The 15,498-nt window shown below is 41.3% G+C and overlaps 1 protein-coding gene across 2 annotated transcripts in view; it reads right to left on the bottom strand.

The window, feature by feature from the left end:
• The window catches only part of hs3st1l1 (heparan sulfate (glucosamine) 3-O-sulfotransferase 1-like1), a 29,089-nt gene extending 25,729 nt beyond the window's left edge, over nucleotides 1–3,360 (bottom strand). Inside the window, exon 1 of one of the 2 annotated variants that reach the window (XM_023425759.2) lies at nucleotides 3,017–3,360. The gene's annotated coding sequence lies outside the window, so the exon portion shown is untranslated. The remainder of the gene's footprint in view (nucleotides 1–3,016) is intronic. The other variant, XM_023425758.2, reaches the window with a different exon arrangement.
• Between the last annotated feature and the right edge of the window lie 12,138 nt (nucleotides 3,361–15,498).

The following is a 15,498-nucleotide window of genomic DNA, read 5'->3' as shown; positions in this document are numbered from 1 at the left end:
TCTCACTGTTCCTCACCCTTCTGTCCATCTTAACACTGCGATTATGTTGTGGCGTACACAACGCGGTGACACCACCACTGGTAAAACTCCATACAGATTGGCAGCAACAGAAGTGGAAACTGCTCCTTCTCCTTCCTCTGGTAATCCTTAAATTGGCAGATGCCAGATTTATCCTCTCTCACTCCCACTGCCCCCTTTCCTCCATCTCCCAGGGATGTGTGGGAACAGCATTTTTTTTTTTTTTTTTTTGTCCCCAGCACACAGAACGGACAGCTAGACGACCGAGAGGAGATATTCAGTGAATTTGACAAACTGTTACTTCATCCTTAATATGAGATGCTTTTCCCCCTTTTTCAAAAAGCCTACATAGTGTCAGAACTACCAGCAATGAGGAGTCCTCTGACCTCAGTGCCAACAGGTGGAATCATGGAGCATCGCACTCATCAGCACTCTCAAATCACAGGTGGTACTACGCAACAGCTAACAACAACAACAAGCCAGCTGGCTTCCTGCCTATGTGGCTGTTGGAATTAAAGTTATATTACAAACTATTTTTAGTGAGTGCCCACACAGATTTTGCACGAATCACACTACAGCACAGACAGTGTGAGTTGGAGCTAAAAATTGACTCTACTTGAGGAACAAAAATGTAGCTACTATCACTGGAGTAAAAATAAGTGTAAAAAAAAAAACCCTTTCTTCATTTCCTCTTTTTGAACAAATAAATGCACAAATAAAAACAAGTGCCAACTATATATAATCTAATTTCTTAGCAAACATGAATTTTAATTTTACTTGGATTTTAATACAGAAATTAAGCCCTTGAGATTGCATCGAGCAGATTGTACAGCAGAAAACACTGGTTCTTTCATGAAAGCGCTTTTATCTCCTAATAAGGCAGAGAATCAACCAACAACCCCCAATCACAAAAGAGAAAAAAAAGTCAGGAATTAATTTGCATTTTTAACAAATATTCCCGTATGCCACAGTTTTCATCCTCTAATTCAACAAACATAAGTTCATCAAATATTAATTCCATTCTCTTGTTATTTTCTATTGCTCCTGAATGGGAAAAAAAAAAAAAAAAAAAGTTGAGAAAAAGAAAATGCACTTTTGTTTTGTCGTCGTTCTCTTCCTCCCCCCTCTTTGCTCTTGTGGAGCCAACTGGATAAACTCCATCAAACAAAACATAATAACAGGAAATTGTACTCAAGAAACAGTTTCTCTCCCAGACAACTCCCTCCTCCTCTTTTCTGTCCTTCCCACATGAAACTCTCCACGCATTATGGTGTATCATCTGCTGACCCTGTATATTTGTCCAGTCATACATCACCGAGACACCTTGAGTTTTCTTTGGGGATTTAGAAATCATAACGCCTCCCCAAACCACCATTGTCTTTACAGCGGCACTCAGAAACATTTATTGTCTCTAACCTCACCTTTACTTATGCGTTTGGTTCAAACACAAGTGGAAGAAAAGAAAAAAAAAAAAAATCTGTCCCAGTTCAGCTGCAGATGAACAGTGGCCCCATTCATGTTGATTAGTCGGGTATGAAAATAACGAGGGCAACCCCTCTTTCATATTGACCTTTTGACCAATTTAATTTCTCACTACAAGAACGGCCTTTCAATTTATTTATTTTTTTTTTTTGCATTAATTGTATTACGTGTTATATTTCTACTGATTTTAACACATCCGCCCTTTGATTAAAAGTGTACTCAGATTTTTTGCTTATAATTAATTCAGCGCAGATCTTTCATTTTTAAGATTTTTAATATCTTGTGCATTCAAAGTGAATGGAGGAAGGAACATTTTCTCAGGTAAATTTACAGTACGATCCTAAAGGCCACTGAGTGCATGTGCATATTACCCTTTAGAGTAACTACACAGCATCCCTCAAAGTAATGAGCAGTCGACTTACACAATGAAACTGAGAGAACATTAACACCCCCACCCCGCATTCAGGAACATGGTTGCTAAGCGCTGCCTATGACTAAAGACAGCAAAAGCATGAACCTTTTTAAAACACTCACCAATTAAAGCCCACTTTTAGCCATGGGACAGCATGGGGCTGCTGCTGGAAAAAAAAACAAACAGTATGTTTCATTTGAATTTCATCAGAGAACTTATTCCAGTCAAACACCGGCTTATGCCTTTGAGAAATCCTGCAGCTTCAAGCACCAGCTCACATAGGCCAACACCCACATGCTCATAATTAAAGGTGAATTGCACAGCCTGTGGCAATTTGCATCCTACTGGAGTTTCACTAGGTAGGTCTGATGCCAGATATAGACGACGTGGTGCAGAGGGAAACACAATACAAGGCTTACATCAAAGCTGCATTTAACCAAGACAGTGGCAGTTGTAGTTGCACATGCCTGATTAAGTCTGCCCTGTGACTTGAGCACGTACTGTAGGCTAACATCAAGATAAACTATGACATCTTTCAGTTCACATCCACCAGCCTTCAGCACCGAGAGCACAACTTCTATGAATGTCTGTTTCAGCTTTGAATCTATTTTCAACTTTGAGCATTTCAGTCAAAACTTTTATTGCCTTAACATGTTAATGTGAAGTTGAATTTAAACGCCACAGCCCATGGGATCTGCAAATGATTTTTCTCCAGGGAGCTTATAAAGCTAATTTATTGGATGTAGCATTTTAATTAGTTTGATCAATACTCTATTACAGAGGATTTAAATGTGAACTGCAGGGAAAAGGCAAGGCACTCATTTCACATGAATGAATGATCATGTTTCAAAATGCCAGAGATTCAGCTTGCAGCAAGGCGATACTGGATTTACTCGGTTGCTTAATAATTGATAAATTAAACGCCCATGAACTCAAACGCATAAAATATCCTTTTGTCAGACGCTGGAGATTCAAGTGTTGCATAAAAACATGTGTATGTGTATGTGCGTGTGTGTTAGAGAGAGAGAAAGAGAGAGAGAGAGCCGCCGCCGCGTTGTTCCGGAGCGGTGGATTTCACACAGACAAAGTAGAGGAAATCCTTACGGAAAATCTGGTTACCTCGCGCGGGGGGTTCGGTGAGGATCTCAGCGCGCCTCTTGGGTTTGATTTGATCTCAGGAGCGGAGGATGATGATGGTGATGCTGAAGCATGGAGCGCACTTCTGCGCACCGCCGGTCCACATAGAAGAAAAGCTTCGGTCTCTCCTCTTGGCCACTCTCATCACTGATTCATCTGAAAGCAGACACCAGATGGGGGAACGGAGTCCTTGATTATTCAAAGTGGATAACTCGACTCCGTCTCCGGCTCACACAGGCGAGCCGGTGTAGGCTATTGAAACGCGGATAGAGTTGTGCCCTAGCCGTTGCCTTGCATAGCAGACTGGAGGGAGCGGGGAGGAGCCGTCTGCCGTCAGATGATCAGGGCAAGGTGTTCTCCTCTCTGATACTCTGCAATCCGCAGCCTTAGCAGAGCTGCAGTTCAGACTTTAACACTAATCCTATCTAATCATCGACTTTCCGCGGGAAATGCTACTTACACTGCCACTCATACGTCTATGGATATATTGTGTTAGTGCACATCTGTGGCAAAGTGACATTATGAATTATTTTAGCTTAATGCAATATCTAATGGGAGGCCTATACTATTGTATTAATATGCCCAACGACTAAAAATGTTTATATGAAAACCTTGGAGAAAGTCTGACGCACAGAACTGCATAGATTTTATTAAAGGTACAGATTTTACTCATGAAGTTGAGTTTACTCCTCATCAGACCTGCCTCAGTTTGGGCTTCAACTTCACTTTTTAACAAGGGGGCGATGGAATATCTTTTAAAAATGGGGTAGGAGGTCTTTCCAGGAAGACATGTATAGTGCTGCATTCATTTGTTGGCACAAAAAGTGCCACAAATAGTCATGCAGGAACAGGGGCACTGCCAGGGATTTTGGGCACCATGAAAAGAAATCACATCGGGCCCCACCACCACCGCCCCCTCCAACCCTGAGAATATAACACTGTGCAGACATGTTGAATACAGTGGAATTCACTATTTGATGCAAGATGCAATTACCTCTATGAATAATGTTCTAAGGGCTATCTTATATAATTGAGATCTCTTTATCATTGAAAAGGATTTAATCATTTTTCTTCCTTTAGTGCTGCTCACCTTCTTCATTTGGAAGTAGTGCTGCTTCATTGGTAGGGATTTGGGGATGGGGATTCAGGGGCTGCTGAGTCTGAAGCTGCCTCTGTTGGACCTGGCACCAGGCTGATTTAGTATGAATAGTTTTTTAAACATTGAATTTTCTGCCAAGATATTAAGTAACTGATGTTAGTGAGGGTAAAGTAGCCTCTTTCACTTTGGACTAAGCTAACCCGCCTGCCTGTAAAAGTTGGGCATATTAGCATGAGAGTCAATGAAGTCTGACTCGCTTTTGGAGCCAGCCTCAAGTGGTTATTCAAAGAACTACGGTTTTGGCACTTCCGTGGTGGCTTAATTTTTCAGTTACGGAGGGTCCCGCTTTATCATGATGCATCACTGGCTCCTCACTCGCAATTCACTGCGAGCAAGTCGCCTACCATGCTACCTGGTTTTCATGTTAATAGTTCCCGTGCTCAACCATGCAACAAGCAGCTCTGAAACAATATTCTGGCCTCTTACATGTGTCAGTATACTCCAACCAAATCGCTTGTTTACCCCACACACATTATCATAGGCACATTATCACACTGTAGTCATTCTCTTACCCTCTGTCAACGTCTGCTGGAGTCTGTAGGTCTAAAAACAGACTCATCACCTCGCAGGTGGGACAGAACGTCTGAAAAAGACAAAGCTCTTTTACAAAGAAACGGTCAGATATGCCTGGGAGCGACATGCAAATCCAAATTCCCCATTCATAATAGAAGTGTATGTGTGTGTCTGACATCCCCATTGACTACACCGACTACTTCCTGCAGGAGTCCGTCTGAGAAACCTGGCTGCTGTAGCCGGATGCCTAAAAGGAGAGACAAAGAGAGGGCAAGCAAATGAAACATTTATATTTTCGGCAGCTCAGTCCACCTTTAGAGAGAGAGGGAGGGAGAAAGACAGAGATCATACTTGATTGCTTAAAAATGTATGGTGTTTTTGTAGGGCAAAAGATGGCAGCTGTATGCACATCTTAACGCTGAGAAACGGGGACACTGAGCAAGCCACAGCCTCGTCAGCACCAGCAGGTCTGGCATGGGAATCCACATCTGAAAAGAAAGTCAGTTTTAGCTTTAATTGAGCACAAAAGAGCACTCTCAAGTGATGGGGTAACAGTTTGAGGACTAAAATTCTGTCTTTCTTAATAAAATATGGTGCTGTGCCAGATGAAAATGTTGGGATATGGGAAATCTAGGACCCCAAGGGTTTCTGACCCGACTTTGAGCAGTAGTGGGGTATAAGAGCTGGGAATACTTGCAGGCTGTACTTTTGCAGCGTGCAGATGTGTTTGATAATTTATCAGGCGCCCGTTCTCCGAGAGGCAGCGTTAACGTACAGCCCACAGCTTTCAGCATACCTTGAGTCATGGCGTCTCATGCTCAAAATGAACTTTTCATGCTGACTCAGTGATATTTTTGATAGATATTTGAAAAGCATATCCTTAATATTGTTAACTTTCAAGGGAGACTCTAAGATTAAATCTACAGTGCAAGCTCGGGATTTTATAACTTTCTTATTCGTTTCACTTCTATTTTACCCCACTTGTTCTCTTTCTCCACTCTGGATCATTGCAGGATGGACTATATGTGAACTGACCCCTACATGCATAAAATCACACGCCAGTATCTCCTCTACAATTGCCCTTTCATGTAATTTGAGTGAACTGTGTTCACCGTGGCTGTGTTGTGTAATCTGCCTCCACGACACAACCAGAGAGCCGCACCAGAGCTGTTCAGACTCGTCCCATTCTGATGAAATTTTCATTGAGCAGAGGAAGCTGAGCATAGTTTCATAATTCCCCAGCGTGTTGCATCAGCTTGTACTGATATCGTTCTATCAGGCCCCACTAAGAGCGTATTTGATGTCTTGATAGCTCAGAGAACCTATTCAGTTTGACGGTGATCCTCCCCTTCTCACTTCACGGTGCGTGTACTATATTGCACCATGTTGTTTTGAGTAGACGTGGGACTTTTCAGCGTCTCAGCTGTCAATAGAATGATGCTCTCCAGTTGAAGTGAAAGGAGGATGACCAACTTTAAAGGAATGCCCGACAGGGATTCGGCTGCTGGGATATCTTATGTGAACAAGAGAAAGCAGATATAACAATAATGATTTCTTTGAAAGCGTGTATTAGAGGGATCCATCAATAACTTACTGCAGGGATTCAAACGTTCCCATTGCTTCTTGATGTACAGAATTGAATCCCTGCAGAAGTGTGTGGTTGAAATTTAACGCTGATTCAACTATGTAGAGATGCTTGAGCTTCCTGTTTGGCTCAAGCGGGGACAGAGATGATGATTTGTTCAGTAATACATCATCACTTGCCAATGGAGCTGGTTTCCATATTTCCTTTTCAGTACTTCTGAAAAGTTAGAACATCTTGCATCATTTCAAACATGTTCAGATACTTTAATGTTGGAGTGAAAACAATGAAATGTTTCTGTTGCTCTTGGGACAGTGTGTCTTGCCAAACTGTTGCAACCGTGGCATATGCTTCATGTTTATTTAAACATCGGGAAATCAGAGGAGGCGCTTGGTTAACACTGGGCCCATCTGACAGTTTCCATTACATTTCATGTCCTTAAAACTGATTTTCTTTCAAAAATATTTCAAAACTGAAAAAAAAAAAAGAATTCTCCTCTGCAATTCCTTTCACCTCATGGCCAAGGATTTTACCTGCGTTCATCTCGCTATTTCTTGCTTGATGCGTGAAGTGCATGAGCGCTTAAACTGATGTATGCCAATTTAAAGTTCTGTTGGAGTGGTCAGATTTGTGCCAATAATGCAAAGCAAAATTTGCACTTGTGTCTTTCCAGTTCATGTTTATTCAGTCCAAACAGCCCAGTGTACCAGCTGTACAGAGGTTAGCTGTCCATGGCTAACGATGTACACACAGAACCTGCGTGCATGGTCATGTGATATGCGTTTACAGGTGTGACAGTCTGGACACAATTTGTTTCTGAAGCTATAACACTCATCTGGATGTAAATCATGGGTGTGAGTTTGTCACTACAAGCAACCTCTCCTACATTACTAATACACTTAATTCATAGTTATAAAAAACAAAAACAACATTGGTTAGTGCAGCTAAAATCCATGGTAGCTAGAGGGAATTTATCGCCCAATGCCTTTTGATGTAAGGACACCACCTTTGAAATGAACAGGTTCAGTCTGAATCTTTACAATGTTTTACAGTCTAAAAAATTCAAAAAGGACATGAACTTTTTCAAAAGACTCAAAGCTCCATTGTGACTCTATGAGAAACTCTCCAGGTGATTTATTGTGACTGCTCAGCTGCTACTTGCTGAATATGCAGAGAACAACTCTGTTAAGTAGGAACCACCACAGACATCGACGTGACTCAGTCACCATGGTCACAGAAGAGGCCACCCCATAAATTTCTCGTATGGCGATGAAACACTTTACTTTCCTGGAAGATTGCACCCGGAGCTGTGACGTCCCTCTTCTTCTGCTCATTGACCTATGACTACTGATGAGTCAAACCCCAGAGCGCTCTGATTATCCCGTGAACTAAGCCAAATCACGGAGGAGTGTCAAGTGTTGACCTGTGAGGTATGTTTGAGGCACGTGCTGCATTGTCTCACTGTGGAGCTGAAGAAGCATCAAAACAGACGAGTGCTGAATGTGAATCTGACTTCAAAGAAATGTAATATTAGATACATCTTAGAAGAATAATTTGACATTTCAGGAAATACACATTTTTCTTGCTGAAAGGCAGATAAGAAGTTTGACATTTGACTTATTTGAGCTAAATATGAAAGAGATGGTTAGCTTAGCCTGGCATAAAGACTGGAAACAGTATCTCCTTTACCCCAACCCCCACCCCATCTCAATTTTGTTATTTTGTCCAGGTTTAACCTTGAAAAAATTTGAGTTTAGCAGTGAGCTTTAGAGGTGCTGCTAGGCAATTTTTTTTTTTTCCCTAGCCAGGCAAGCTGTTTCACCCTGTTTCCAGTCTTCCAATTGTGTCGCAGTGGCGCGGCTTGGCTGTCCCATTTTGACAGTTCCTTCAAATGTGTCCTTCTTTTCCCTGGCAACAAAAGCTCCAAGGAGTGGTTCCTTCATGGCCAAACCTATCCCAAGATTCATTGCACACTGGTAATGAAAATAATATGGCAGCAGATAACGCAAACAGAGACACTTTTAAATGTAAGTACTGGGTTCCACTCAGTTCAACAACTAACTGTACAACGACTGTAACTGTTAACAAAAACCAAGGGCCTTAAAGCCTCAAGTTTTTGGGGAAAAAAAAAAAGTTACGTCTTTTCAAGGTTGCTAGGTGACAGAAGCTGCGTTTTGTGACACAGCGGTAAGGGTGGGCACAGCTGGTGATGCAAAGCGAAAATGCTCCATATGCCAGAATATCTTGTTTCTGTTCAGCCTTTGCAGTTTAAAAACTGTAGTTCTCAACCCCTAATGCAACCCCCGCATTGGGACACAGCTTTTATGCTAAGCTAGTCTCAAGACCGTCCGGCTGTAGCTTTTTTTTTAATGTATACACGAGTGAGAGTGGTGTCAATCTTTTTTTTATCTGGCTCTTGACAAGAAAGAATATAGGCATATTTCCTAAAATGTCTAAATATTCATGTAACAAGGACTTTCTTGTTCAGTTTGGTGGTTTATCATCATTCATCATCATTTTATCACCAGCTGAACAATGGAAAAAGAAAGAAGGCATGTCTGGTTTTAAATGACTCACTTTGTGTGTGACAGGAAGTGTTTCCAAGCTGTCATTTCCTCTCTCCGTCCAGCGCGGAGGCTGAATCCGAGGATCTGCCGTGCTAATTTGGAGCAGGTGATGAGGGAAAGTTATAATTGTGCTTTTGTTCACACATTCACAGCTGACAATGCACCACCTGCCACAGTGTGAATCGCACACCGATAATATGCTGCCTGCGTTTGCCATGTGGTTTTCACCCAGAATTTGTGTTACACATTACATCCAGGCTACTTAAATTCAGACAAGCTTTGCAAATAAGCTCATTAGACGTTCAGAACATAATCTTCTTTAGTAGTAACATATTTAAAGTCCAGAGAATCAGCACACTTATGCATTATTTCATATTTTAATACATTAATACATTACCATACTGTCAATTCAAGCAAGGTTGTGACGGCTCTGGCTGAGTTTGTTTTTCGTTTTTTTCCCTTTCCCTTATGTTTCTCCATGTTCTCTGTTTGTCTGTGTGCGTGTGTGTTGCACGCGTGTGTATGTGTGTGTGTGTTTGTGTGTGTGTTCAGTGGGCGTGGCTTACCTCCCCCAGCTCCTGGCTTCTCTCCACACCTGTCTACAATCAACTCATCACCTTCAGTTCAAGTACTCCAGTTCTCCCTTCATTCACCGCCAGTTTGTTCAGCCTGTCAAGTGGGACTCTCTCTCTCTCTCTCTCTCTCTCTCTCTCTCTCTCTCTCTCTCTGTCTCTCTCTCTCTCTCTCTCTCTCTCGCTCTGCCGCTCTGCCACTCTAGTATTCTGAGTTATTTCTTGTTCTGCTCCTCATGCTTCTAAACTAACCAAACCTCTCCTGTGCCTCAGGACTCCAGCACCAAATTAACCTTTCACGCCACCACTGTCAACTCATCTGCCAGACCACACCACAGGTCCTAAGCCTTCAGCCGGTCGCCATTACTCCATTCACCAGACAGCCTAGCTAACCTTTCAACCATCATCTGCAACTTTATCGTATTAAATCGTTTACAAAACCCCTCTCTGAGTCCTGTGACTGCTTCTCGTCCAAACTGAAGGTATCATTTGACTTCTGGGGCCAGCTTCACAGAGATATATTAGGCTGGTCTGCAGAGTCGGACTAGTCTTAATTTTGCTAATAGATTAGTCTAAAGCAAATTAGTTTCAGGAAAATAAAGACTGACTAATTTTAAGCACCTTACCCCCAGCCTACACCTGCTATGACCAGTCGCACCCAACAACAAAAAACAGGAAAACGTGCTTCATAATTTTGCGAACATTGTTATGGAGAGAACAACAAGAAGGGGAAAGAGTTTTTAGAGAAAGCAGCCGTTTATTTCCAAATTTGATTTTTCTTTTTATTGTTCCACTCTTTTTCCCAAGAGTCCTTATAACTGTTGAACTTCAAACAGACAATCATTATCTGCTTGGGTAAATGGAGCTCAGTGGTTGTATGCGGTACCTCGGTCAGCCATTTTTCTTTTTTTTTTTTCACTTTGAAAAATGTCTTAATTTACCCAGAATTCTCATACCACAGTCAGTCTTAAGATTGTCAAGAACTAAACAGCTTTGTTCAATGGATGAATTTTGACATCTGTTTGAAGTCTGACTGTTTGTCATGTGTTAGCCACAGTCAAAGCCTGTCTCTGTGAAACCGGCCCCTGAATGTAGCGTTTCATTGTAAACCTAAAATGTGGCCTGACTGCTCGAGTTCATTATCCTGCTCTTGGCCTGATGACGGTTAGAGAGCAAACCTCAGAGCAGGCTTCAGACCCCACTCAGATGGTTTTTAGTTAACTTAGTTTAACTAGCTTATTCCCACTCGCCTATGAAGCCTCTCCACATGAGCCGCTATGTGTGACAGGCAGCGTTATTTTTAGACATGCTATTTGGAAGTGACTGAGGTGCATGGCTTCCCTGTCAAATCTCTGAAACTTTCCTTTTAACCATGAAATGCCTACTTTGATTGAAACTGATCAGGCCCTCCACTCGAATGAAACACTGCTGCACAAGTTCCTGAACTCACCACCTGTGTAGTTGTTCGACAAAAGCGATGTTGTCGAAGAGCATTTTGTTTCCCTTCTTTAAAACATACATCCTGCAGGCTATTTCTGTTTGACACAGCTTCAACTCCCCCATACGCCCTCACCACCCTGGGACAAAAAGAGACTTCATCAACAATAAAGGGGCTGACAGGAGTGTGATACAAACCCATGGTGAGCAAATCTGACAGGGCTACACCAAACGTCTCCTTGCTGACTTATTAGCATCCTGAAAAGTAGGTCAATCAAGGGAGGAGAGGCATGTTTAAAAAAAAAACATATTTTTGTGTTGGGAATAGTAGAGCTGAAATAATACTGGAGTTAAAAAATGCATAGGACTTTGCTCACCATTAAACTGATTTTAATATGATATATATTTATATATATATATATATATATATATATATATATATATATATATATATATATATATATGAATAAAACATGTAGAAAGGCCTAATGTGAAGTGTATAAGTATAACAATTTGAAACAAAAACAAGTTGTAGGGGCATTTTAGGGCCATCTTTAAATAACTAATCATTGCTCACGAGCTCTATATCATCTCCACTTTCAACCCACTATGGTTTCTTACCAGCTAATTGCCAATTAATTCATGTAACAGCCTTCCAGAGCATCCGTTCCCCAAAGACAGGGAATGAAGCTCAGTTTTCCATTGTTGTTGCCAAGCACTCAGCAGGGCAGGACACATCCATCTTAAAGTCAACCAGGCCTTATTGCTCAGATCTCTATCATTACATAATGACCTTTAAACGGCGATCGCTGCAATCAGGAAACAAAGTTCAGTTCCCTTCAGAAATGATGGTGTAAGTTTACAAAGGAATTCCTCTGTTGGGATAAACAAATGAATAATAAATGAGTCAATCGTGAAATGTGTGACATGTTTACAGTATAAGTACCAGGGATTAGATGTGATTTTTTTTTTTAAAAGGCAAGATCATCATTAGAGAGCTAATACTGTACATTGTCACACTGTGATAATGATGACAGCAGAGTAGTTTTCGTTTGATTTGAAGCTGGTTTGAAGTTGGAGTCTTTTAGATGTAACCTTGCTGCATTAATAATGATGATGATGATGAGGATGATGTCAGCTTCTGCAGATGAGAAATGGTGCAGATGAAGAGTACGTAGGCAGGCAGGTGGAAACCTGATATACGAGTAAAACTTGGATGAGTGTTATGCATGGAACAGGAAATGAGAGTATACACACACGTGTGTGTGTTGGTGTCCGTTGTTTACATAGTCTATAACTATTTTATGCAGAGTATCTAAATATTTAATGGCATGTAAAGGCTTTTTTCTGGATATGCTGTGTTTGCATATTTATTTGCTTTTAAGCCTCAGCAAACAACTGCGTTGATGGCTCACAGTGGATTCAATAAAGTTGTGATTATGGGGAAGTATGGGCTTTTGCAAATGGACTCCTTGTACATTTATCACTCATTTCACTGGGCCTATAATTCACTCTCTGGTCCATAATTTGAAAACACAATGCACAGCACATAATGCAAATGCACACATACAGAACAAAGGCCTTTGATGGATTTGTGTTATAGTGTGCATGCAACATCCTAATTATTGTGGCTGCTGGAAGGCCAGGATTACCAGGGAAATGCAAAGCCAAAGTGCCTTGGTATTGATAGTACAGTTGCAGATGGCCCAAGGGGAATGGGGGTGGGGGTGGGGGGGTTCTTGTCTTTTGTAGTCATATTGTTGTCATGGTGGTGCTGGAAGCTGTCCAGGCTAACTTTGATCACCTCTATAATCATGACCGTAGAGGAATCACCAAATATGATGGCTTTGTCCCGCATTCAGCTCTGCCCTCATCCCTGGAAATAAAAGAAGAAGAAAAGGAGAAAGGGCAGTACTTTTAGGGTAATTTTTTTCCTACATCTTTGCCTTTCCTCTGACAGATCTTTGAAGTTATTTGCATCCTCAGGCAAAGCAGAAGTACTGAGTGTGATAGTTTCTTATTCAGTGTTTCATTCGGTTTTTGTTTTGTTTCTTTTCTCAACTTTTTGTTATGCAGTGTAGCATATTTTAGACACACTGATGTCGAAGCCTAAGGGAGTTACAGCTTGTCTGCGTGCAGAGTGCACTTGTTAGGGTCTCTAGGTTCTAGCGATGGAGATCAAAATAACACTGTATGAACAGAGAGATACTGAAGCGCTGGAGGAATGTGGCAAAGCTTCATGGTTCTGGTGACAAATTTATTTGTTTTCAGGCCTGTTTGACCCTCCACAGCCTCAACTTTTGACTTGGGTTTGATGACAAATAACTTTACAATAGAGCCATGCTAAACTGTAGAAACCAAAAATCCATATAACACCTCCAAACATAGCACCTCTGTTGGGTTGTTAGGTTTGACAGGCACAATAAATCAAAAGAAATGACCTTCGAGTTTAAAAAGATAAGATTTAAGTAAAGATTTAAAACAAGCCATGCTAGCAGCATTAAGGTCCCACATTTTCATGTTTGTGTCATGTTTATAATCTGAACCATTACAGCGTATCTGCAGTGTTCGGTTTCCTGTTATGATGAAATGATGTGATTGCTTGTAGATGCAGGTGTTACATAGCTTGTAAAGGGTTGAAGAGTTTCTCAAATCCACTTCAGGTGACCTGCAGCATTTTGCATATGTAGATCCAGCGGGAACCTGATGTGAAAAACAAGTTGGCAGCGCATCAGAGGATATTTTCAACTAACTTCTCATCGACTGTATGTGTGAGCTGTGAACTGTGCAGGGGGTCACGGTGAGCCAGCAGGGACTATTTTTCAGGCAGATGAACAGTACTGGTCGAGAAGTAATAAGCCTGGTGTAATTGAAGAGTCTGAAACACTTGTCACACTTTTGTGATCAGAACAAACATTTCATTCGTCACATTAGTGAAGCAATTTACAGCAGAATAGTTCTGATTTAAGAAATTAGAACCTGCATGTGAGGCTTTATTTGATGAATTCCAGTAATATTCTGTGTAGAGTGCTATAGCTATTTCGTATAATATCAATCTAAACTGAAGTTCAAAGTGCAAATTTGTCTTTCGAATCAAGTGCAGCACCTGAGAATATGATTCACCTGCAAAATGTCACTGAAAGAGAAGCAAAGGGAGACACAAATGACTACAAACAGACACCGAATGACTACAAAGAGGCACAAAATCACTACAAAGAGACAGACAAACGGTAACAACCAGATGCAAACTGGAACATCCAGACTGAAGGAGACTCTGGATGTCTTGGTTTCTCACATGAAGGAGGGATGGGAGGAGTTTTACATTTCTGTGCCTAGGGGTCTATTTTCTCATAATTCATCCATGAAGCTGAGGCAAGTTTCTGAGTAGGTACAGTATCACTGAATAAAGCAATATTTGCTTCAAATTCTAATATATTTGCATGCTGTAATTGAACTCCCTATATCTTTTTGTGTTTATTTATTTTTCATATTTGTGTTCAAAAGCATCGACAAGGTCTGAAGCATCAGGTCTGTACACTGTGCGCGATCATGACGTGATGACAGCCATCTGGAATTGTATGTCTTGTATATTTATTTCATTTCAGCTGGAAGTCCTCTGGAGCCACATAGCTTCACGTGTGTTAGTCATTCACAGGAGTTGCCAGGGCCACAGCTTGCTGTATATTCAAAGCTGTTGTCGTGATTGTATGGATAAACACATCCACAGAGCCTGTACTAACCAACTGTTGGAACCTTTATCATAATGATGGAGGTATTGCAACTCATTTGAATCAATTCATTTATAAAGTTAGACTTCGTATTTTCACTATTTAACTACAGTTGTAAGAAAAGAAAAGGAAAAAGACAAAGTTCAGCGACTGCCTTTTTTCACAGATGTGACACTGTAAAAATCAGGCACATCCTGTCTCAAAAAGACACAGAAAAACCAGTCCATGCATTTGTTACTTCCAGGCTGGATTAGTCTCTAAAGTCTCTCCAGCTGATCCTGAATGCTGCTGCGTGTGTACTAACAAGAACAAGGAAGAGAGATCATATTTCTCCCTTATCAGCTTCTCTGCACTGGCTCCCTGTAAAATCCAGAGTCGAATTTAAAATCCCTCTCCTCCTCACCTGCAAAGCCCTTAATGGTCAGACTCCATCATATCTTAAAGAGCTCGTAGCACCCTATTACCTATTACCCCACTACAGCACTGTGCTCCCAGAATGCAGGCTTAAACCAGACTCAGACTACAGGAGTTTTGGGCTGATTTAACGATTCAGAAATCTGGTTCTGAACCAGATTTACCCATGTTTGTCCCAGATTATCTGCTAATGTGAAGGGTTCACATGCAGATCCACTCTTAAACCCACTCAACTGCTCACATATAGTATCAAATATCTTTGATATTAAGGAGATAAGATCTGGATGATTACGATTATGATTGCATCGGTCCCGGGGCAGCTGACAGTGTTGCCAAGCGACGGTAAACATTTTAGCCCTTGAGGCTAACGGTAGCTAGCAGAGAAGAAGGGGAGAGAAGCTTCTCCATATGTGTGTGATGCAACCCGATTTCTTCATCGCAGTTAGGACTTTGAAACTCCTGCAGTCTACTTGTGGT

The sequence above is a fragment of the Seriola lalandi genome, unplaced genomic scaffold, assembly GCF_002814215.2.
Source record: "Seriola lalandi dorsalis isolate HSWRI2012SDOR001 ecotype SW California unplaced genomic scaffold, Sedor1 jcf7180002054795, whole genome shotgun sequence".
In the NCBI taxonomy this organism is placed as follows: domain Eukaryota; kingdom Metazoa; phylum Chordata; class Actinopteri; order Carangiformes; family Carangidae; genus Seriola; species Seriola lalandi.
Note: the sequence above shows the minus strand (reverse complement) of the source record. Positions and strands in the feature narration are given on the sequence as shown.